Source organism: Panthera pardus, unplaced genomic scaffold (assembly GCF_024362965.1).
Source record: "Panthera pardus isolate Hobbes unplaced genomic scaffold, ASM2436296v1 HiC_scaffold_13, whole genome shotgun sequence".
In the NCBI taxonomy this organism is placed as follows: domain Eukaryota; kingdom Metazoa; phylum Chordata; class Mammalia; order Carnivora; family Felidae; genus Panthera; species Panthera pardus.
The window spans coordinates 30,894,024-30,919,922 of record NW_026526688.1 but is presented as its reverse complement, the minus strand read 5'-3'; the positions used below and the strand labels follow the sequence as shown (position 1 = coordinate 30,919,922).

General features: G+C 41.3%; 2 long non-coding RNA genes across 2 annotated transcripts; both read right to left on the bottom strand.

The window, feature by feature from the left end:
* Window positions 1-1,278: 1,278 nt before the first annotated feature.
* On the bottom strand, window positions 1,279-3,072 carry LOC109277287 (uncharacterized). The gene is made up of 2 exons (XR_002085085.2): window positions 2,905-3,072; window positions 1,279-1,507 (listed from the first exon to the last, which is right to left on the bottom strand). It is a non-coding gene; the product is annotated as an uncharacterized LOC109277287 (long non-coding RNA).
* A 16,072-nt stretch (window positions 3,073-19,144) lies between these two features.
* LOC128776423 (uncharacterized) lies at window positions 19,145-23,133 on the bottom strand. Its single transcript, XR_008421469.1, has 3 exons — window positions 23,017-23,133; window positions 22,473-22,682; window positions 19,145-19,385 (listed from the first exon to the last, which is right to left on the bottom strand). It is a non-coding gene; the product is annotated as an uncharacterized LOC128776423 (long non-coding RNA).
* Between the last annotated feature and the right edge of the window lie 2,766 nt (window positions 23,134-25,899).

Sequence of the window (25,899 nt, the reverse complement as noted above, 5' to 3'; positions counted from 1 at the left end):
AGGAATTGGAAATGTGATACACAGCAGTTTATCCAAAGAGCTTTAAATTCTGTGTTGCCCATTGGGAAAAAAAAAAAATAAATAATGGCTTTTCCATGGGCAAGTCACCATGATAATCTTTAAATAAATTCCAAGTAAAGCTCATTGTTTACAGAAGCTAGGGACTTAGCAGTTTTGATCAAAATATTAGCAAGGATACCTGTGAAGAAACAGAGGGAAGATTTCTGCAGTGATAGCTGCAAAATACAGCAAGCCATGGTGTAACTTTGAATTACATATCACCTATATGAGCTCCATGTAATAAGCTGTATATATATCTGACGTATAAATGTATGCATGACATGTATATATACATATGAGATATATCTATATATATGCAAACATGTATAACACCTATATGAAAGAATATTTGGCAAATTTTCTTTTTAAGAAAGTATTTCTATGGATTTGAACAGGATTTTCTTTCTCCACAATTCTTTGTTTTCTTATCCAAAATGCTCTTCTGTGTAAGAAAGTGACTAAGATGCATTCCTCTTCCTCATCAAAGGAAATTAAACGTTTTATATGACAAGCTTCCTTCCCTCTACTGAGTCAAACAGCGTTAGTTCGTTAGTTCCCCAGTTCATTTCAAAACCAAGAGACTTTAGGAGCAGGAGTGAAAAGGCAACTGAAAAAAAGGGGTACTAGCAAAAATCCTGAAATGTGGGTCCCATTTCCACCTGTGCCTGTGTGCAGCTTTGTGCCTTTGGGGAAATCCCAGGATCTCTTCAGGCTTCAGATTCTTGGTGTGTAGAATGTGGAGTTGAAAGAGAGAGTTTCTAAGGCAGTGGACTTCTACCCAGATCACACATTAGAATCAGCTAAAGGCTCTGAAGGAGATGCGTTCTTTGAATTATGGAGAGCCTGCCATAGGGCATGGCGCATGTTGCCAGATTTACAAATACAAACACAGGACATTCGATTAAATTTGAATTTCAGATAAATGATGAATACGTTTTAGTATTTATATTTATCGGACAAGTGCTACACATAAAAGGAAGTCAAAATTTGTGTAATGGATGTATATCATCAAGTCCCTATTAGTGGGAATTTTGGATGAAGAATGTAAAATGGGAGAGGTATCTGTTTCAGTAGATTTTGAGTCATATCACACAGAGAGTCTTTTATTCTTTTTTAAAGCTTTATCAGCCTTGATTGGAATACTTTTTCATCCTCTGGCAAGAACTATTATATCAATTGTGCTTTAGGCCACAAGTAAAGCATACCTCAATTAAATAGTACAAGTGATAAAGATATTTATGGATTTACTTAACAAGAGGTCCAGAACGAAAATGAGGTGATCAAGGACCCAGTGTTCCCGTCATTCTTCTGCTGGGATGTCGTCCTGGGTGTGTTGGCCTTCCCTTTCAGGTTTGTTTCTATGATTATAAAGTGGCTGGTGCATCTCCATTTGTAATTATGTCTTCACATTACATTACATATCTCCATTATGTGTTCACATAATTACCTTCAGAGTAAAAAAGAAAGAGCAGTTTTGTGTTGTACATATCTTTTTAACCAGAGGAAAAATCTTTCCTGGTGATTTCTACCCCCAAAGTACTTCTTCAAAATCACTGGCCAGAATTGGGTCACAGGCCCATGCACTAGCCCAAAGGGAGGCTGGAATGCAAATTTCAGGCCTTTTTACTCTTCTTGGTGGGAGGCAGGAAGTAAGTAATGAAGGAAGTGGTTAGAAATAAATATGGAGGCTACTGAGTGTCATCCCCAACCATCACATCTAGGATATTCCTTTCCTTTGAATGTCATCAACACATGGATGGATTCTTGGCTTGTGGACCGGTTTGAAGGACTGGGGAATACTTCACAATATTAGGAAGCAGTTCTTTTAAATGCTCTTGTACATAAGTCTTGACCAAAACCAGAGACATCCACATTGGTCCCAACATAGCCCTTTAAAAATGTTATCATTTAACCAGCGTGATTAGAACTTTGAAAGTACACAATTGCGTCCCTTTCTTCCCAGGGAAAAAAAAAAGTCTGAAGAATCCTTTTTCTTTTTTCCATTATACACTTCAGTTTTTCGTGCCAAGTATATGGCACAAAGTTCCATTTAGTATACACACAAAATTCCTAGAAGAGTTTACAGAATCCTCATGTCACAGGTTTTTTTCCCCCTTGTTGGAATCCATCCAGATGTAACTTTCATTCTAAGTGCACTATTTGAAGGAAGGTAATACAGACAATAATTTCTTTTGGTGCCCATGACTTCTCAAGATTCTTAAAGTGCTCTACATACTTGTTGTAACCTCTGATCACTGATCACATGAAACGGAGCAATGTGTTTCAGTGCAGAGAATACTTAACTAGCCTCAAGACCTACAAAAGAACATTGGCCCTGGTTTTTACACAACGTGATATGCTTTTGTTAACCATGTAAATGGGGTTTATAACTGGGGTAAATTCTTTCACAGTGCTCCTAAAGCGTCCATATTAAAGTCTATTTCCCAAAGCTTATATAGAATTCCAAGTGGTGTACAAATATGTTTAAAATGCTACATATGGAGAAGAGAGAAAAGAAAGAAAACCATCAATTAAGGAACAGCTTTGCTATTCCAGACACAATGCTAAATGTCTGACATCTTTGAATTTATCTAATCTTGAAAGCTTTTTGAGTTATTTTACAGTCTATTGATTCATCCAAGTTCATATAATCTAATGAACATCAGAGAGAGAATGAGAATTATTGCCAAAGACTACTCCTGCAGAGGCAGATATGTTGTTTTTATGAATACACACTTGATAAGGTAGTATTTTCTTAGTCTGTATCTTTGCCTATCTATTAAAATAGAGTTGCTACTTTGGGTTGAATTTCAGAGCAGGATTTAAACCTATGATGGTACTCACGATCATTAGAAAAATATCCAATCAGAGCTATTTTCTTGAGAAAGATCCGTGCATTTTCTCTTGCCCACCACCAAGGATAGGCACATTCTCTGGAATTCACTCCATTACACATTCCAAGCATAGCAAGTCAATCATTAATTATTCACAGGAAGAGCATTCAAAGTTCTCTTCCTTCTTTGGGGGATATGATAGAACAGTGAAAAAAAAAAATCCTGGGTACTTAGTAGTTAAGCACTACCTGATCTGATATCCCATTTGTCATGGGTTCTCTAATTTCACACTGCTTTATCACTTCCTGAGAGTAAAGATGGGGGTGGGGGGAGTCTATGGAGTTTTTGTTTTTGTTTTATTTTTACTGAGAGAACAAGTAGCTATTTAACTTTCTCGACCTAACTAAATAAATTTGAGTTGTAACTAAGTAAAATTGAATAGTAACTAAGTAAAACGGAGTAAGTAAAACTGAACAGTCTTCAAATCTTGAGCTGTGCACTAGTTCCTTAAAAAGGTTCTGAGGTATGCATAAGAGTTTGTAGTGACTATTTGAGAAAAGGCTTGGACTTTGGAAGAAACCTGCCTGAGAACACTCTAAAGAAAAGTCAACAACGAAGTCCAGGTATTTCTGGAAAAAAGAAAGCATTTAAACGTGAAAAATTAGTCCAATGAAAAAAACACTACCCAAAGGTTCTCCTACCAGGTGTGAGGGTTTTCATCTTTCTATTTCACAGTAACTTGGACATACTAAGTATTTAATTTGTGGGAATGCAAGCTGGTGCAGTCACTCTGGAAAACAGAATGGAGGTTCCTCAAAAACTAAAAATAGAACTACCCTACGACCCAGCAATTGCACTACTAGGCATTTATCCAAGGGATACAGGTGTGCTGTTTCAAAGGGACACATGCACCCCCATGTTTATAGCAGCACTATCGACAACAGCCAAAATATGGAAAGAGCCCAAATGTCCACTGATGGATGAATGGATAAAGAAGATGTGGTGTGTATATGTGTGTGTATATATACACACATACACACACACACACACACACACACACACACAATGGAGTATTACTTGGCAATCAAAAAGAATGAAATCTTGCCATTTGCAACTATGTGGATGGAACTAGAGGGTATTATGCTAAGCGAAATTAGTCAGAGAAAGACAAATATCATATGACTTCACTCATATGAGGACTTTAAGAGACAAAACAGATCAACATAAGGGAAGGGAAACAAAAATAATATAAAAACAGGGAGGGGGACAAAACAGAAGAGACTCTTAAACATGGAGAACAAACAGAAGGTTACTGGAGAGGTTGTGGGAGTGGGGTGGGCCAAATGGGTAAGGGGCATTAAGGAATCTACTCCTGAAATTGTTGTTGCACTATATGCTAACTAATTTGGATGTAAATTACAAAAATAAAATAAAATAAAATAAATTTAAAAAGAAAGTATTTAATTTGTTGTTTTAGGGTTGGAAACTCATTTATTCAATAATCATTTGTTCAATAATAATTTATTCAGCCATCCTTTACTGAGTACCATTTATGTGTCAGATACTGACATAGGAGCAGAAATAGAACTGTAACTTGAGACACAAGATTGGAAGTGTCACTGCAAAAAAGAGCCAGATACCAAAATTCAAGAAAAAAAGGTGGGAACAAACTCTATGGCATTCATTCTTTAAAGTGACCTATGAATGCTATGTCATTCTTCTGCTCCACACCCACTTATTATATAACCTGAAGTGAGACCCAAGACCCTTGAAAAATGTGCTCACTTAAGAAAATCACATTGGGGAGCCTGAGTAGCTTAGTCAGTTTAGCGTTGGACTCTTGATTTTGGCTCAGGTCATGATCCCAGGGTGGTGGGATTGAGTTCTGTGTCAGACTCTGCATTGAGTCTGGAGCCTGCTTACAATTCTCTCTCTCCACTCCCCCCTTCTCCCTCTGCTCCTCTCCTCCACTCATGTGCACATTCTCTCTCTAAAATAAAAAAGTAATAATAAAATGCAACTTTGAAAAAAGAAAAACGTGTCTATATTTTTTTGAATATTTAACAATGTGCAAAGAACCTGTAGGAAATGTGATTTTGAGTGGAACTAATGATAACAGGGAGTATTAAAAAGTGTGATGTTGGTCCTTTAAAATGGTTTAAGTCAAAGATCTTGGGCTAGGGTATGGATTTCAACTCTGTTACCCTAGAGAGACAGCTTTAGGTTACAGTGTTTAAAAGTTTTAGTTCACTCTCAGAACTCTAGTTTAATATTAACTTTCACTTAGAGAAATGTCTTTTGGAATCAAACCTGAACCAAAGGAGAACTTCCACTGACAATTCCTTACCTAAGGGAACCATTCTTTGCCACTCTCAGTGGTCCCATCTTGACCCCTCTCATGTCTCTTACTGATTTGTTTCTGAACTCAGAGAAGGTCAGAGCATGATCAATGAGTACTCTAAAACCCCAGCGTTGCCTGGGGTGCCAAGGGAAGGCCTTTCCATATCTGCTATCAGTGTCAGGCTAACTCAGAACAAGAGCAATCCTTCTCTGACCCTAGGGCAGAGATCATTGGAAGTGTGTGAAAACTAGGCTTGTGCAAACCCTGGTTCATTAGAGGGTCACCTTGGCTTATGCAACTAAAGAGGTTCCCTAACGGGTCGTAAACCCAGGAAGAAAGCTGAGCCTAAAAAATCCTAACCATGTGCATTCAGACCGAACACTACTTTGCCCCAATATTCAGAAAACCAGTGGGAAGATCTTCAGTTTTGATCTGTGTTGGAGAGACTGAAGACAGACAGTTTAAATTGTACAGGACTCATCTCTGAATTTTTTTAAATGAAGTTTTGGCCAAACAGCCAGTAGACAGGTTTCCTTGACATCCTTTACAGAATACCTTAAATCTGTTCAAGAAAACATATGAAGCAACCCTTTGTGAAGGGACATTAAAGATCATCTACCCCAATGCATCTCAATTGTTGTTGTCACAGTCCATGAATGTATTCAAATATTTCGCTGTCTTTTCAAAGATTCTCTTTGATCCTTCATTTCTCCTCTGGTCTAACCTCTTATCACTAATTTCTTTAACGGGTATAAGGATCATTCTCCCTGCTCCTACTCTAATATGAAATTCTATAAAACTCATAAAATGAAAATGATAATGCTGGACTTCCTATTTTAATAAAGGCTATTGACTATCGTAAAAAGGCTAATTTTATCTGTTTCTAATTTAAAAGAAGATATCTAATACGTCCTAGGGATTCTGGAAAAGAGCTCTCGCCATTTTTACTCATTCTCCCTGAATAGTCCTCTTTGAGTTTTCTGTCTTGCATTTGTTGTTTTTGTTTTGTTTTATCCAAAGTATACCCTACTAAGTCTGGGAACTAACTATCCTAGGTTAAGATTTTGATTTGTGTTTCTCTCTTTTCCTTTTTAATGTATTTCTCTAATTGTCCCTTAGTCATTTCCCATAGCATCTAATACCCGTGTAATGCAAAGAGCTCACCATGTTCCCTAAGGGATTCATATGTGTGCATATGGTACATATCTTGAAACAGTTTTTAGTTTCATATAGCTGTGCAGTCAGCTGTTGGTTTCTACTGCTTCTGGAAACCTTGCCAGACCATCTGCAGACCCCTTAATTATGTTTTCTGACCAGAGGGCAACTGGTAGGAATTAAATATGTTATGATCATATTCAACAAAATTTCAGGATTCCAATGCCCTAGCTGAGAAGCAATACCAGCTGGGCTTCAGTGGGAGACAGGGGTTAACAAGGCCCCCACTTCAACTGCAGGGATGCTTCTCTGAGTCAGCAAATACTGTTGACACTTAAAAGTAGCATAGCTCAGACCCTACATAAATACCAATCATCAGCTGGTCAGAGTAATAGGACTGGGTATGTGAACAATACCAGAAAGCTTTTCTAGATGCTAGACATACCTTTTTGGGATCAGGAGGAATTACTGTGACTAGCTTTGGGATCATAGCAAATTAATGGATCAGGCTAAATAATTGCAGCTTTAAGGATTCCCCACCAGAAGAAAATACTCACTAGACTGAAGGAAACAAACATTTAGCTGGCCTTCCATGTAGCAGATGATCTAGATGTGAGGGTGTGAGGGATGCCTGTGAAGCCACGTAACCGAGCGTTGATTCAGCTGATTGAAAATGGTTATCTTCCTCCTCAATACTTCACCCCGAAGTGGCCTGATTTATGTATGACCACAGATTAATGATTACATTCCTACCATTCTTTATTCCTGCCTTTCCAACCATGAGTTATCACCTGTAACTACATCACTTGCCTCCCTATGTAGCTCCCCATATAAATGGATGTTTGGGGAAAAGGATACCACATGCACATGTTGTTTGTGTTGGTTTTGTTCTTGCAGGAGAGCCTGAAGATACTGCATTTGTTGAAAGGGACCTTCATGCTTTTATTTTATGAATAGAATGGCACATGGAGTGGAGTGTGGGCTTATGAGAGGAAGGGAAGGGAAACCGACATGGAACAGGTCCCTCGTTATATGAGGCTGGTGAGGGAAATGATGTTATTTTGAAAATTCGAGTTTTCAGTAGTTACATGAGGAGATGTATTTATATGAAGGGATACGGTATTGGGCTAGCCTTCCTTTGTTTTAAAATCAACTTTACCGGGGCGCCCGGGTGGCTCAGTCAGTTAAGCATCTGACTTTGGCTCAGGTCACGATCTCACAGTTTGTGAGTTCGAGGCCGCGTCGGGCTCTGTACTGACAGCTCAGAGCCTGGAGCCTGCTTCGGATTCTGTGTTTCCCTCTCTCCCTGCCCCACCCCTGCTTGCACTCTGTCGCTCAAAAAGGAATAAACATTAAGGAAATTAAAAATAATAATAATAAAAAAATAAAATAAAATCAACTTTACTGAAATATCATTTATGTACAATACTGCATTCATTAAAGCACACAACCCAGTGCATATACCTGTGAAGCCACTGCCTGGTCAAGGTAGAGAATATTTCTATCACCCTCCAAAATTTCTTCTTGTTCCTTTTCTGTCCATCCTTCCCCTTCCACCTTTGGATCCATTCAACACTGCGCTATTTTTTTTTGTCACAGTTTTTTTTTTTTTTTTTTTTTTTTTGGCTTTTATATAAATAGAATCATACTCTTAGGTCCGGTGTCATACACTCAACATAATGGTTTTGACATTCATTCATTTTGTTATGTATATTAGTAGTTTGTTTCTTTTTATTGTTGACTAATATCCCATTGTATAAATGCATCTCTTTTTGTTTATCCATCACCTGTTGGTGAACATCTGGATTGTTTCAATTTTTGGTTATTGTGCATAAAACTGCTATAAATATTTGCATACAAGTCTTTGTGTGGACATATGTTTTCACTTCTTTTGTGTAAATACTTGGGAGTGGAATGTCTGGGTCATATGTTTAACTTTTTAAGAAATTACCAAACTTTTTTCCAAGTTATTGAACCATATTCCATTCCCACCAGGGATGTATAAGAGTTCTGGTTGCTCAACATCCTCACTAGCATTTGGTATTGTCAATCTTTTTAATTAGTCACTCTGATGGATGTCTGATGGCACCTCACTGGAGTTTTAATTTCCATTTCCCTGATGACCAACGTGTTTTAAATCTTTTTGGGCTATTTGTATACTGTCATTAGTGAAGTGTCTATTCAAATCTTTTACCCATTTTTCATTGGGTTGCTTTTCTTCTAATTATTGAGGTGTAAGAGTTATTTACATATTCTGAATACAGGTTCCTTGGGAACATTTCCCCCCTTCTTTTGATTGTCTTTTCATTTTCCCAGCTGTGTCTTTCAGAGAGCAAAATTTTTATCTCGATAAAGTCTAATTTATTGATGTTTTCTTTTATATAGCTCATGGTTTTTGTGGACTCTATTCTACTTCATTGCTCCTTATGTTTATCCTTATGTCAATATTATGCCATCTTGATTTTTGTAGATGGTATAAGTTCTACTTATGCTATCGAGTTCCATCTTCTTCAAAATTGTTTTGTCTGTTCTAGAGCCATCAGATTTCCCAATAAAATTTAGAACCAGCTTGTCATTTTCAGTGAAAATGCCTGATGGAATTTTGATGGGGATTGCTTTGAATCTATAAATCGATTTCGGTAGAATTGATATTTTAATAATGGAATCTTTCAATGAACTTATGAATTCCAACAAACCATGAATTGGAATCTTCCAATAAATTTACAAACATGGTTTATTTCTCCACTTTTGTGATCCTTCCTTAATTTCTTTCAGCAATATTTTATAGTTTTCAATGAGGAGCTCTCATGTCTTTTGTTAAATATATTCTTAAGTATTTTTTTGTTATTGTTTTTAGGTACTCTTACAAGTAGAATTTTTTTAAATTTAACTTGCCAATTATTTACTTCTAGCATATAGAAGACAATTAAGTTTTGGGTATTAATTTTGTATACTTCGAGTTTGTATACTTGCTAAATTTACATATTAATTCTACTAGCTGTTATATAGTTTCTTTGGGATTTTCATGTCATCTACAAATACAGTCCAACATTCTTCCTTTCTGTCTTCATTTACTTTTGCTGTAATTTTGGTTTCATCTGTTTTTCCCCCCATTGTCATTTTATTATTTTGTAGCCAACTTTTACTAGGGTCACTCATAGGATACAATCCAACACTACGTTAAAACCCTGTCCTGGTGCAATTTAGCCCAGATCTCAAATTGCCGATCATTGAGTGGCAGAAAACTAGCTGATGGATGAAAAAAAGAAAAAAAAAAGATACTGTGAAGGTAGATAGTTGGCTGGAGGCAAGGCTGCAACTTCAGCCCTTGTTCTGCTGTTGCTGTGACTGATGGAGAGAGTCACACTGATGTCCTTTTGAACTGGGTGGAAGGAGAAAACGTGTTGGAGCTGTGAATGGAACAGTATTGGCTGGAAAACATTGTAGACTTTTGAGCTACAAGTGGTTTTCAAGTGGGTAGGCCAATGTCATGCTGGTCAAACCCCAGTTCTCCTTCCTCTGCATGTCCATTGCAAAGCTGGAGAAACAGTCTCAGTATCCTTGTCTCAATTTCTGGACCCTTCTCTCTTCTCCAACAGTGTTACCCCCTATCTCAGAGACCTTTTCCTTCTTTCCTAACAAAAGTCCTCAGGAAAAATCTGAACCCCTTTCAGGGATTAAATTCTGCCTAAAATCCCCACACCTTGCTCATTATTATATTTTAATAAGATATATCCAAAGATGCCTTAAGTTTCAAATGCATGAAAGCACAAATACAATAGTAATACATAGAACGGGCAGGGAGTAACATTTATTGGACATCTACTGTATGATGCCCAGAAGTTGTTATTTAAACATTTTAAAAAATTTTTAAATATTTTTTATTTTAGAGACAGAGAGGGCAAGTGGGGGAGAGGGGCAGAGGGAGGAAGGGAGAGAGAGAGAGAGAGAGAGAGAGAGAGAGAGAGAGAATATCCCAAGCAAGCTCCATGCTCAGCATAGAGCCTGACACAGGGCTCGATCCAGCCACCTTGGGATCATGACCTGAGCCAAAATCAAGAGTCCCACACTCAACTGACTGAGCCATCCAGGTGCCCCAGGAGTTGCTATTTAATCACAATAAGATCTAAAATAGGATTTATAGCCTCATTATAGATAAAAGGACTGGGGCTTAACAGGCTAGCATTTTGTTCAAGGCCATATGAAAATTGGAGAACAAATTTGAACCTCAGCCTGAGTTTAAAGTATGGGCTTTTTCCATTTCAGTGTTTGATTTCAGTATTAGTAAACACTCGTTGTGCAATGTATTTTCTAACTTATCACTGACTCTAAAATAGTAGATTGTGCATTTCTTGTTTGGAGAAGTGTATTCTCCATTGTATTTTCAACCTCCAGCATAGCACATGGCAAATAGTAGGTACTTCATGCCAGTTTGTTGAATTGATTTAAATACCAACAGAACCATGTTTCTTTTGCTTTATTTATTCATTCATTAAACAAATGTTTTCTTGTAGGTAGGCACATAGATCTAGAATGGGAGTCAGATAAGTAAATAAGGAATGAACTCTACACAGTAATATAAGCTGTGATAGAGGGATGAATAAAATTTTGAGGAAACAAAAAAGAGTTACCTAGATCGGCCTTATGAAGTCAGCAAAGGCTACCTGAAGTGGGGATATTTTGACATGTAATGTCAAGAAGGATGCAATGTGAAAGAAGCAAGATATTTTAAACAGAGGGGGCCATCATGTGCAAGGTTGGAAGTGAGAGAGAGCATGGCACATTCAAGAAATGTAAGTAACTCAATATGGTTGGGACATAGAATGTGAGACATGAGATGATGAGAGATGAGGGCAAGGAATGAAATAGGTGCCAGCTGTAAGATTATTGTTTTTTGAAGGCTCTCTCCCAAGGGAACCACCAGAGGTGTGTCATCAGCAGGTGGCAGGATCAGATTTTTTATTTAGAAAGAACATTCTGGCTTCTTTGTGGAAAGTGACTGGAGGGACAGGACGCGGTTTGGGAAATAATTGGCAAAATCTAGGTGAAAAATGATTGTGGTCTAAACTGAGGTAAAGAGTATGGGATTGGAGAAAGTAGGCAGATTTGAGAGATAATAAAAGTAAAATTAACAGAATTTGAAGACTGATTTGGGGAATAATGGAAAAAGAATTGATGAAGATGATTCTTGGGTTTTAGATTTGGGAAAATGGTGGGCAATAGTGACATTTCATGAGCTCTTGAGCCTATGTGAAGTGTTTTCTGCAGAAGAATATCTCCAATGAATATCATCCCAAACAATTTACTAAAACCTTAAGTTCATTATAGCTATTTCATTGAATTATTAGCCTTGTGCCCCACTCCTAGCTATTTTGCCATATCTCTTTATAACACCATCGTTTTCTGAGTCACTAAGGCTGCAGACCTCATGTTCATCATTGGTTCCTCCTCTCCTCAGCTCCCCCCTCTACTTTCAGTTAGTCACCAAGGCCTGTTAATCATCCCTGACTAATGCCTCTTGAGTCTGCCCTGTCCTGCCATTCCCACTGTCATAACTGTAGCCTGAGCCCCTATCACTTCATGCCTGAACTATTTCCTAACTAGAATAGTTTTCCTAACTTGTCTCCATACCTCCAGTTGCTCCCCAGTGCAATCCATCTGGCACCCTATGGCCAGAATGATTTTCTTTAAATACTGCTTTCATCACCTCTTCCAGCTCAAGCGTGCTCAGCGCACTCTTCTCCAGACAGATGAGTTACTCACCATCTTCCCAGCATGTCTTATGCATTCCCACTGAGGGAACCTTTGCTTGGAATGTGACTTTCTCCTAACATTTTCCTCTACCTCCCTGAAGAGCCTTCATCCTGTTGGGCTCAGCTCCAGTCCCAACCTCCGTGAGTCTTCCGTGACCATCCACAACACTCTCCCACCTCCAAATCCTCTGGCACCCGATACACATTTTGTTGACTTTCTTGTGTTCTTCTCTGTGTAAATCTTGTAGGCTTTTTAGAGCTGAGACAATGGGTCTCTTCTCCAGCTTTGGGTGCACATGTAGTGGAGGGAGAACCAGATTCTGGTCAGCTCACAATGGCTGTTATTTCTTGATTCCACTTGTGCTTGTAGCTGGAGACAGGTTATGCCAGTTTGATGAGTGTTTGTCCATTGTCGATGGGATACCCTTGCTAGTCTAGGTCCCAGCAGGGACTTGCATTAGGTGCCAAGAGCAAGACTCTTTCTGATTCACATTCCCACACCCAGCCATTGTTCGTCAAGCATATTGTTGGCTCTAATCAGCTAGATCTGGAAAGTCTTCTATATCAGCTACTCATGGTACAGAAATCAGCTCTTGTAGAGAAACCTCCAGGAAGTACTGTTTTCAGCCTTTGTCACCAGCCCAGTTACCTCCTGTCCTCTTGGTTAGCTCCCCTTTGGGAGGCATCCAGTCCTTTTGTCCATGTCCTCTCTGGAAACCAACATTCTCCTACCAAGGTTTATTTTGTGTCAAGATATTTCTGGCAACAGTAAGTTTCCATATCATTCTCCCCTCTTCCTAGCAAAAAAAAAAAAAAAAAAAAATCCTATTTGCCCCACATTTACAAAGATAATAGAGTAGCATATGTGATGGGGGAGGGGTGGTGAAGGGAGGGAATCACATAAGTGACCCTATACAGAACAAAAGTGATTCACCCCTCGATAAGCTTTGGTTACAACCTTATACAAAAGAGAGGCTTATTTCATTTTTAGGTGCCCGTGCCAAAAATTACTTTTTGTTTGTCTCCTCCTCATGCCCAGATCCAAACCTACTCTTCTCTGTTCTGCTCTCTGCCTAAGGAGCGTGCCTGCTACAGATGGCATCTCTAGGGCACCCTGGCCCAGGGCTTCCCTGAGTTTGGGCTAACAAATGGCACCTGCAGAACACTTCTCCCAATCTACAGCAGTCTGGCAGTGCCTTCACTGTCTGTGGGAAAAAGACTTGTGCCCATTCCATTACTCCATTGCTTTAACTCTCTAGGCTCCAGCAATGCCGCTCCTTCCCTGTGTCTTTTCAGGCTCAAGTGGTGACAGGTTTATGCTGGCACTTTCCCCTAGCGTTTCAACATCCCCTGATGGCTCCCTTGGCCTTGTTTCTTCATTAAACTCTTTGGTCAGACTCTTTTTAATGCATCATCTGTCTGCCTCATGTACCTTAATTGACACATGCCCTTTTGCAGAACGCCCAGATTAATCTTTGCCTTTATTAAGGTGGATCTGGGTATTTTTTCTCTTTCATGGCACCAAGCATGGTGACTGACCACTACAAAATCATTTGTTACCCTAATTAAGAAAGATATCAATGAGTCAGGCTCATTCTTCTGTGTGAATCCAAGGTTCCTGCTGACAAACCATGCTGCCAGACGTGACTCCTGTAAGCACCAGTATTCTGAATATTGCGAGGTAACCTTGACCCTTCACCCTGCCTGGTTCCCAACTCATGATGAAAGATTGAGACTACATCATCTTATTCACTGACAGGGCTGGCACATGGAATAGAGGCAATAGCTTGTCTACGTCCCAGCAAAATATCTCTACCATCTTCCTATTCTCAGTTCTAGGACATTGTGAGGGATGCTTTTCTTTATGAATCTAGCTAGTTTGCCACTGTCCTAGAGGATGGCCTGACAGGAGTTATTTCAAGAGGGCTGAGACTTCAACACTACTACCTTCAGGGTGATTGAGATGATTTGTTTGCCATCCCTGTTGTGCTTAACGAGGGCAATGCTCCTTCTCAGAAGTGGAAGAGTCACTAGTCGTCTACCATCATCAAAGAGAGACTCTAACCAGACGCCTTAGCAGAGCTTGCTGCTTTGCTGCTTACTGCAGGCCGCAGGGACTCTTGTTTTAATTATCGCTCCTCTATACATCATGTTCCCGAAAGAAATTCCAACATATTTCCAAGTTATTTTAGCTGGGTATTTTCCCTGCCAATCTTAAAATCAATGTTTCTACTCCTTGCTTCTTAGTGATTCGTCCCACTGAAAAAAGCAGAAAGATCTCAGGATATTTTCCCTCAGGACGCAGTGTAAATGTCTCCCGGGGAAGGATTTCTTCATGCACATGTAAAGCTGCAAGGTCCAGAAAGGCCGCCACATGCAAATTTGAAACAAACGTTTCCAAAGCAGAAGTCCAGCACCAGCCCTGTCACACATGCGTAAAACAAATTATCCAATGGGAGCAGTACATAAATCACTCAAGAGAGAGTGCCAAAAAATTCCACTGCATTCCTTCCAGAATCTAAAACCCAAACACGTTAGAGCTCCAAGCTTTTACCAAAAAATTCTGAAGGGAAAATGAACTGTGAATAACTATGGAGAAAGTGTAAGCAATTCATCTACCTGATGGGACCACCTGCTAATCAACGTTCACACAGTATTTTGTATCCAGCTATGAATCAAAATTCTTGAGCTAAGTTTATGGCTTGAAAAGCCAAAGAGTCCTGTCATCATCAGCACTGCTATTTACCAGTGACTGAGACAGAACCTGCATGAGTTGCCATGGTTTGTACAGGATGTTGATCTCCGTGGGTTGTGTCTGATTTGGAGGAGGAGCATTTGGGCTGGTTTCAGACACTAAGATTAATGGGGAGTGCAGTAAATCACAGTCATAGAAAAGAAGAGCCTTGGGGGAAGGGCAAATGTTTTAGTCTCTCAACCCACTGCACGCCCATGGAAGAGAGAACTCTGTGTGTGTTAGAAATGTCTAAGGTACTTGCCCTCATCTTTTTAGTAAATGTACTTTTGCAAAAGACACAGTGTTTGTGCAAAAGTTTTCTAAAAACATTTGTTGAGGAAGACAGGAGATAAATGATTCTTACAGCAAAATGTCTGCCCTCCCACGTGTAATAAACGGGGCCAAACCTGAGGAGCTCTACACAACTGGAAAAAGAGAAATGGGTTCAGCTATAAAATCAGTGCCCTGAAATTTATTAGAGGTGCTCAGTCTTTCACTGACTACAAAACTTGATTCAACATATCTATGTATTAGTTTGCTGGGGCTGCTGTAACAAAATACCACAAACCAGATGGCTGAAAACAATGGATATGTGTTCTCTTATAGCCTTGGAAGCCAGAAGTGTAAAATCAAGATTTCAGTAGAGCCACGCCAGCTCTGAAACCTGTAGGGGAGTCCTTCCTTGGCTCTCTCTAGCTTCTGGTGTTTGCCAACAATCTTTGGCATTGGTTGCATTGTAGCTGCACCCCCCAGGCTCTGCCTCTGTCATCACACAACACTCACCTTGCCTGTCTCTCCTCTTCTTATAAGGATGCTGGCCATATTGGATTAGGGGCCCACCTAACTCCAGTATGACCTCATCTTCACTAATTATGTTCACAACCACTCTGTTTTGAAATAAGGTGACATTCCCAGACACTGGTAATTAGGACTTCAACATACCTTTTTTTGAGGAAGGTACAATTTGACACATAACAATTTACGTATTGAAATATGGCAGGGATAAGGCTTAGAAATTAGGACATTTCTTCTGTTTCTTTTCTCCTTCCACACCTCCCTCCTTCTCTCCCTTTTCTTCTTTTCTTTTCTCTTCTTGCTTCACCATGGAATATTGGTGAGCCACGAAGAACATAGCTAGAGGAAACTAAGTTAATGTATATAAGAAAAGGCGTGACAATATACAGAGAAATAAAATGCAAAATGAGAAAGGCAGCCTGTCCGTGTGATGAGGAGACCTCTAAGATGGAAACCACATACATACAGTAGAATTTTAAAGAAGGAGAACGATTTTGAAGTGTACCATTGGTGAGAGATCTAAAGATGATTTTCAGACGTTTGCCATGTTGCCAAGAGTAGCCACCCTTTACCACCATTCGAGAGCACCTTGAGGTCGTATCTATATTACACTCCATGGCTTTGGAGCCATGTCTGGGTTTCATTCAGATGTGTCACTGTGTGCAGTTGGGCCCACTGAGGGAGAAAATACAGCCCATTTTGTCCATGCTACATAAAATATGGGTCTGATGGGGATGCTTCAGCAATGGAGGCACAATAACAAAAGACAGAAAGAGGCAAATATGGGCAGTGTCCATTCAAACATAGCCCAAAGGACAAACTTGTCCAGTGGTTTTTATTATTATGGTTCCCTTGGCCAGATGCTCCCTGTAGTAGGTAACTGTGCCTTATTCTTTCTTAGCTGACAATTTGCTCCTTAATATCACGCAAGGAAGTCCACTTATTCTGTGCTTGTGCTCACTAAGCCAACTTCTCACTGCGGTTTAGTTTAGTTCTTTAAGGAGAGAATGTATTAGTTGTATTGACAAAAATATCCGCATCCAGGGTTTGGTAAACTTTTTCTGTAAGCGGCGAGATTGCAGATACTTGAGGCTTTGCAGGCCATAGCGTCTCTGTTACAACTACACCGTTCTGCTGCTGTGGTGCAAAAGCAACCACAGACGATGTGAAAACCAATGGCCGTGGCTGTACTCCAATACAGCCTTTACTTACAAAAACAGGTGTCAGAGCTGGCCCACAAGTCATTGCTTATTGACCTTGCTCTAGACCATAGGACCAGAAAAAGAAATGCTTTGTTTCGTTTGTTTGTTTAGTAAAAATTTGAATTTCTCGCTTACATATAAATTTTGGCTACTTGGGTTAATGTGTACGCACTCCCTTTGAGAAGCAGTTTCACTTGCCATCGTGCTGACAAATTCAAGACATTGAGTGTGTAAGAGTGAGGGTCAGATCTTTGAGCATGGCTTATTCACAAGCATATCATTACCTCATAAAAGCATCATGGCCACAGCATGTTGGTTTCTCCCCAGATAAGGATAGGATCTCATGACAGTCTCACGTTGGGATTTTTTTTTTTAGTTTTGTTTTTCCTACACTGAGTGGGGCCTCAAAGTTCATCAAGACTAAATATTTGTGCAAAGGAGAACATGAATCTCAGAAATATGAACTGACTTGTTAAAACTGGAAGCTAGAAAGAACATCCAGGTTTCTCAGCCCCAGTCCCCTGGCTGTTTTACTGCTTCACAGTCAATGCTCAACATCTGTGGTCTGCTGATTTGGCCCTTGCTGCTAAAAATTATCATAAAAGCTTGAGGCCTGGGACTTAAGTCATAAGGCAGTAGTTAACCCGGTATTGATGATAATGATTAGTAAATACATGGCTGGGCACAAAGGAGCCAAGAGCACCCACAGGCTCTTAGGATTCCTTAGCACAAGGTCTTTCGAAAATGTTGAATGCCATTAAGCATTTACTGCCCAGGTATTTATCGAAACCTGTCTTGAACCTGTCCATGTTTTGGCTTTACAACTAGTTCAGATAACAAATTCCATGTGTTTACTTCTCTTCTAGACATGAAGACCTTCCTGTTACTTTAGAGCCTAGTTTTATTAAAACTGATGGTGATGTAACTGAGAGATGCCCCAGGTTGTTCACCCCAGAAAGCTCTCAGGGGAGAGCATGAGAAGGTATCATTCACAAAAGGGTCTTTGGGTGCCTTACATAGCACATTTCTTCAAAGTAACACCACTGCACGGAGATTTGCCAACATTTTTGGCCACCAAAACTTGCTAAAAAAACTTGCAGTGGGTCTTAGATAATCTTAGTAACAGATGCACTGGCCTACTAGTAGACCATTTTGCTTTTCCCCACACAATTTAACATCAAATCATACACTATCTTTTTATCTCTTCTTCTTTCTTTCTTTATTATTATTGTTATTTTTATTTGGCTCAACCCACCCTAGAACACAAGCCTGTGAAGGCAAAGACTTGGTCTGTTTATCCCCTGACACTAAAATAGTTCCCAGGGTGCCTGGCTGGCTCAGCTGGTTAAGCCTTTGACTCTTGATTTTGGCTCAGGTCATGATCTCACAGTCATGAGAGAGCCCTGCACTGGGCTCTGTGCTGGGCACGGAGCCTGCTTGAGACTCTCTCTTTCTCTCTCTCTGCTTCTGCCCCTCCCCTGCTCACATGCACGCTCTCTTACTGTCTCTAAAAAAAAAAAAAAAACAGAAAAGTTTAAAATAGTCCTCAATGCACTGCAAGCATCCCATAAATACTTTGAATAAATTAAGCAATGTGTGAGGCACCGAAGCCAAGCCCAAGCCCCAGTACCATACCTAGAATCTTTCTGGGAGCCCCTTCTAGTCTGTGGAGCAGATTTTGAGTGGCATAGAACTTTGGTCCAGAGCTCATAACATTTTATTTTATGAGGGCCTCTCAACCACCCTGTGAGGTCAGTAGGGTGCCTACTGTTATTCCCCATTTGAAGAGGAGAAAAAAGACTTGGAGAAGATAACGGATTGGTTCATAGTCACCTTGGTGGAGGACAGTAATGTAGAGCTAAGACAGCTCCAAAGGTGCCACACCAGCCTTTCAAACTATTTTGACTACAACTTATAGGAAGGAGTGAATTTAATTTTTTTTAATGTTTATTTATATTTGAGGGAGAGAGAGACAGAGACAGAGGCAGAGACAGAGCGTGAGCGGGGGAAGGGCAGAGAGAGAGGGAGACAGAATCTGAAGCAGGCTCCAGGCTCCGAGCTGTCAGCACAGAGGCTGACATGGGGCTCGAACTCACGAACCATGAGATCATGACGTGAGCCGAAGTCGGATGCTTAACTGACTGAGCCACCCAGGCACCCACAGGAAGGAGTGAATTTTGAATTCCGACCCAGAACACATACACACACACACACACACACACACACACACACCCCTAAAGCAAATGTTTTTACCAAAGAATGCCTTAATGTAATATACTCTGACATTTTTATTCTAATTAATTTAAAACAATTCTAAAAAAAATTCTAATTGCAACCACAGATTGAAAAACAGTCTTCTCTACCATCCATGTTTTCTTGCATAATTTCCCGTCTCATGTCATCTTTTCTCTCCATTTTGAAAATGAAATATGGATTGCCTTCTCCTCCTGCGGGGCTTCCCAGTCTGTACTTGAAGTCAGCCAGTCTGGGGAGCAGGACAGTCCCTCCGTGCTGGAGTCAGAGAACACGAAGCAGTCAGGACACCGGCTGAGAGGAAATTGAAAGCTTTTATGGGGGCAAGGGGGGAGAGAAAATCAAATCTGAACGCCTGGACATTTTGGGCAGGAAACGGTTAAGAGACCACTGGATGCATCGAGCTGCCAAGACCACCGCAATGTTCCTACAAAGATTAGACAGAGAACAGATGTGAAGTAACTAGAGTCCTTCAGAGTAAGATAGCGACGACATAAATTAACCTTGTCTAGGGCCTGACAAAGGGACCACGCGCTTTTTGAAGTCTTAAGAGTGAAGACATTTTTTATGGACTCTCCAAGGTTATATACCTTCATCCAAGAGAACGAGTTTAATTAGAGCCAGTTGTTTACAGGGAAGGGAAGGGAGCCCAGTGGGGGCTATCAGGGTGACTGCATAGCAAATAAACGAGTGAGCCTGCGAAACAGCTGAGGTTTCCTTGAGTTCTCTCCAGCCGATAAGATTCCCTTCCCCCCTCGAGATTACTTTTGTCTCTTTTCCTGAAACTAGAGAAACAAAGAGGTGAAAACATTCCAGACTCCCGATCCCTCCAGTTTGGCAGGCTTTTTGGTCACAGCTGCCTCTTGTGGTGGTGAGGCTGGGGGTGATTCCACACCCAGCTGCTGGAGCCCGACCCCAGCGATGCCTCACCCAGGCGGCGGGAGCCACGGAACAGCCACCGAGGATCCAGGCCAGCCTCATCAGTGGATGTTGAACCCCCGGCTCCGAGGAAAACCTGGCAATGCAGTTTCCAAAAGAAAACTTCTCTGCTCAGGGGAGGCCCAGCTGGGGTGGATTTGAGCCAGAGATGGCTTTGTTAGGGCTGCATCCCAGAAGAGACAGGGTTCCGTGCAGCACCGACAGGGGCCTGAGGATCCAAGGCGTGCCAGGAGGTCCTGATCAAATGTCTACAAGAATCACAGAGACGGGGGTGCCTGGGTGGCTCGGTCGGTTAGGCGTCAGACTCTTGATTTCAGCTCAGGTCGTGATCTCACGGTTTGTGGGTTCGAGTCCCGCTTCGGGCTGCGCTCACAGCACACAGCCTGCTTCGGATCCTCAGTCTCCCTCTCTCCCTGCCCCTCCTCTGCTTGTGCTCTCTCTCTCTCTTAAAAATAAATAAACATTAAAAACAAAAAAAAAAAGAATCACAAGAGGGCAGGGGCTGTGCCCGGTGGGCAGCAGAGGGGATGCCAGAGTTTGGATCAGGTTCCCCTGAACATGTGGAACACATGGTCACCTGGGGAAGGAACTAGGTGATTAAGTGAGGATTAGGAGCGGGGAATGGAGGGGGGCGGTTACGAAGCCCCTTATGGAAGGCACTGGGCTTATGTGAGTGCCTGGCTGAATGTCTGGGCTGCAGGGGCCGAGAACTGGTCGGGGCAGACCCGGGTCCCAGAGCCGTGTTTCCCTTGCTGCCGGCGGCTCTCTCCCGTCTTGCACAGGCTCTCGGCCTTCACGGAGAGACACAGCTTAGCCCAGGGCAGCCCCGGGCTCCTCATAAACTGGCGGAATAGATCCAGGACAGAGAATAGAGAGGCTGACTCCTCGCTCAGGTGGGAGAGCTGTTTCCTCTTTTTCTTTCTTTCCCCCGGGGCCAAGTTTACACTTGGAGCTTGGAGTGGGCAGTGTGGGCTCCAAGGACCACGGAAACAAGTCCCTCCCTAGAACACCCCTTCCACACTGCCTGAAATACCACGTATAATTTGAGTTAAACAGTGCTATTTAAACAGGAAAAGACTAGTCCCCAGAGAGATTTGAGAGGATCTTAATCATTCATATCCTACTATTCACTTTGCTCATTTTCCTTTTAGCATGAGATTGAGGTCCCTGGAGTTGAAGGGACGGCACACTTTGGGGAGAAAGGACTGAGTTCTGGAGTAAGGGTCATTTCTGGGAAAGGCAATCTAGGACTAAAGTTGTCCACGAGGTCTTTGGTGAGTGTGTGTGTTTGTGGGGGCGGGGGGGAGGGTGGTCAAGAAGCGGGTTTGAGGAAAGAAGGGATCTAGGAGGATCCAAAGAAATGGACAAAGAAAGGGCCGCCAGAGCTAGACTTTGCTGCAATTTTTCCTAAGGCTTATCTTGCCTTTATTTGTTCCTTCTGCTCCTAAATCCCCACCCTGAGGAGCTTTAATTTCCCTGAGTGTGAGATACTCTTGCCCAGAGCCTGAGAAGAGCCCTTTCTGCCTCCTGTCCCCCAGCCTGAGTCCAGGAGAGACCCTCACCGGCAGTCCCGAGCAGACATTGAAGGGACCACTGTCAATTCCTATTGATATCTGCCCCTCGCACCTAGCTTATGAATACAGAAGGTACATAATAATGTTTGCTCAAAGACTGTTTCCCCCAGTGAGTTGCGTGTGCATGCTCCACACTGCAGGTGGTCTGAGACTTGGTACATTCTGTTCCTTCTTCCTGCAGTGCTCTCCCTTTCCACACTATCAGCGGGTGCCCAACCCCCCCCCCCCCCCCCCGCCCATCGTCCCTCAATTCATAATGCCATGTCCTTAGCCTTTTCTGTCTTCATGTGATTTCTCTGTGTAAACACCTAGGAATACATGTATCAGTGTATTTTCATTGGTGATTCCTTTCTTAATCGTATCCACTTGACTTTGACCTTCTTGGCATCGTTTATATCTTATTTCCAGCACATAGCATAGTTCGTGGCACGTAGCAGGTCCTTAGGAACCTTCTGGTGAGTTGATTGGACCTTATATAAAATTACTTCCCAGGGACCTCATCAACATTCCCAGTAGTTTTCCAGCCTATGTATGGCCAGAGAAGTGCTTAGTGGCAGAGAGGAAAACAACACGTGGGGTGGAATATGAGTAGGTCGGTCTACTAATTTCCATTTGTCATGAAGAGCTAACTCCCCTACTCATTAAGTCAAGCTCCCTTAATTTTCCTTCTAAATACTTTCTGAACTTGGCACCCGAAGAGGCAGGTTATTCATTTGGCATATGAAGAGCTGACATGCACTTCTGGACCTGCTGAGTAGTGAAGAATTTTCAAAATATAAAAGCGTCTATACAATGATTGCAAATAGAACCCATAAAATAAGCCCCCATCTACTTGTCTGTGATGAAGCTGTGTAGGTGGGAAGCAGACGTGCTGGGTTTTTCTTTCTAGTGGCGCAGGGAAGATCGACGGAGGACCGAAGCATGGGGCGTTCTGACTTCACAGCTGATTGTCTACCTTTGGATAGATCCAGACCCTCATTGCCAAACCTGTCTGAAAGGGCTCCTTGGTTCCCAAGAGCTGAGGTCATTGGTGGGACAATTTCTGCAGAAGAGAGAGACGTGGGTGAAAGGTAGGGTCAGAAGGCGAGTCTTGGCTTACTCAGGCATATAAATGCAGAGTGTGAAGCATGAAGTCCTCTGCCATGGTCATTCTTTACCTTTGGTTTAGGGGGAAACTAGCAGAGTTTCTCTTCCATGGGACTTGAGGCCCTTCTTCCTTCCTGCCCTTCCTCCTCCTTCCTTCCCTCCGTCACCTTTTCCACCTCCTTCTCTCTCCTTCATTTTTCATCACGAACGTTTTCAAATCTACGTAAGTTAGTGAGAATGCCGTCGTAAAACCTCCGCCTCTCAGTCACCCAGATTCAATAATTATCAACATTTTGTTCAGCTCCTTGTGTGACCTTCTGATTGCAGTCTTGATTTCTTAAATCCTTTCCAGTTCTAATAAGAGAAGAGCGTGTCTTCATCTCGTTGGCTTCTGCACTAATTGTCTCTCCATTCTGAAAAGTATGTAAGGGGTACACGTGTACTGACACAGCAGTGGCAGGGGTGAAAGGTGAGGTGCCTGTGTGTGAGAGGCACTTCCATCCCTCTGATTTTTATCAATGTCCCAAGGCCACCCAAAGAACGATACAATCTAAGGTAAAAGTATCGTGCTTGCTGTGCAGATGGGGCTGCAAGACAAGCTCCAGGCTGCTGCTTACAGCAGGACAATTGCTACTAACCCGCTTATAGAAACTCTGGTATTGCCACCGACAGTGGTGATATTAATGTCCAGCTTCTGGAAGCCAGATATCACGGTCACCTCAGCTTCAAGAGCCGATGTCTTTATTTTGCATTCTCTTAAGATGTCTCTTTAATTGCTTGGGTGCACAAAAAAGCCTAGCTAATCTTTTGTGGTTTTTTGTTTTTTGTTTTTTTACTTTTTTCTTCTGTTTCACCTTCTATCCCTTCCTCTCCCCTCCTTTCCTTTTCTCCTGGGCAAAGAAACTACTGTTAAACACTGACAACTTTTAAAAAGTAGGCTAAGCAATTAAAGTTCTTTAATGTATGGATAGCACTTAAAGATTGACTTTATATTTAGCCTTTGATCTCTCCAGCCATCTCCCTCGTTAAAATACCTCTGCGTAAAGCAACTTGGCATTTTTTATATCATCTTGATAGCTCATAGTTTTGGTACATAATGTCAGTGTTCCTTAGAGAGCTGGGCTACAAGAAACATGGGTGGAAGTTATTTAAGCCATTGGAATAGTTTACCGTTTGTAACTTTTGCCAGTCCCTGGAAAAGCTTTGCATTAAAATATCACTGCGTGTGATCTTATGTCTGTTAAATGTTTTACAGTCATCATCAACTCTTTCTCAGATTGAAAACTAAGTCATAGGAGAAAAAAACAGCTTAGCTAACATTGTAATTTAGTGACTATTAAATTTAAAATCAAGTTCACAGAAAAAGGCAGGCGACGATATATATGCGATATATACACATATATATGTGTGTGTATATATATATATATATACACATATATGTGTGTGTGTATATATATGTGTATATATATATATAAACCAAACTCTAGGCCACAAAAGGAGCTGATACACAAGGTGGAGAAAGCCCCTCCATTAATTGAATTGAATGTTCCTAATTTCAAAATTACTGGCTTGAATTTAGGGCTTCACTTTTCATATGTTAAGGGGTAAGTTAAAGTGTGTTTACATTTCTATAACATGTGTTCTACTTTGTCTCAGCTGTGGACTTAACAGAACTTCGGAGAAGTGATGTAAGCTCTCTGGAACCTTGTTCTCATATGTTTAAAGAAAACAGACTGAAATATTTGTATCGTTCTTTTTGCTTGACATGCTGTACTTTAAAACCAGGACATTAGGCTGAGTCCGTTTTGTCAGGTGCTGATAACTCCTAACAGGGACGTGTGCATTAAAATCAAATAATTAAGTTGCCTGGAAGCTAAAAGTGTAAACATAGCTGTAAATAAGAAACATGCTTGTTTATCTCTTCTGCTGTGGCTGTTAGCTTAACCTTGAGGTATTAGTATGGATGCACCACACACAAGGATTTTGGATGGCACACATAGTGGGAATCTGGCCTGCTGCGCCTCACAAAGCAAAAGTACCTGGTGTTCAGCTCTAAAAAAAAATCTTGGGAGATTTTTTTCCTTCCTTTCAAATTAATGTTACTTAGGGGAGGTATATGATGTGCCAATTAATATGTGCGTTTTTTCAACAGTTCTGCCTTTTTTTCCTCTTAGAGCTTTGAGGCAAAATGTCAAGTCCTCTGCAGCCAGTCACTTTTCATAACTTCCCTGTTTCTTCCAATGAGTGATATAAGCTCTGTTCTCGAGGCAGGTGCATACCAATATACCATGTGGCAGCCTCCTGTATCAGCCCTATCACCAGGCCCTCCAGGAAATGAGGCACTGTGTTTTTCTCAGGAAAAAAAAAAACCCACATCAGACAGAAACCCTTGCTCATTACCAAGCTGCTGATTGCCAACCATCAAGGAATTTCACCAAAGAATTAGTAGTGGGGACAGTTGGGGAATATTATCGAGCCTCATGTTAGGAACAGTCCATCACTCATTAATGTATTTTATGAATATTAACTGAGCCCTTACTTTGTGCCAAGAACTGTTTGAGGTGAAGGCCACATACAAATGAAAGAAGACAAAAATTACAAAAAATAAAATAAGCAGGAAAAGAATCAAGATGCTTTTGATGGAGCTATACAAACAGCAGGAATTTGGTGACATGGTGAGAGGCTGGCTGGCCATTTTAGAACGCTGACTGTGAGGGGCGCCTGGGTGGCTCAGTCAGTCAAGTGTCCGACTCTTGATTTCGGTGCAGGTTGAAAACACAGTTCTTGGGTTTCAGCTCTGTGTCAGGGCTCTGCACTGACAGTGGGGAGCTTGCTTGGGATTCTCTCTGTCTCCCTCTCTCTCTGCCCTTCCACCCCCAATGTAAGTAAATACACATTTAAAAAAAAAAAAAGAAAGAAAAAGAAAGTTGGCTGGGAATGACCGAGCTGAGGAGGTTGTATTAAAATTGAGGACTGAATGTCAAGAAGGAACCAGACATGCAATGATCAGGAAGCAGAGAATTCAAGCACAGGTCATAGCAAGTGTGAAAGTCTGAAGGGAGGAAGGTGTCTGATGTGTCTGAGGAACAGAAGGGAGGTGGTGCGTTTGGAAGGAGGGAGTGTATGGCTTCATAAAGATTATGGATTATGGAGGGCTTCCCAAAGCAGGGTGA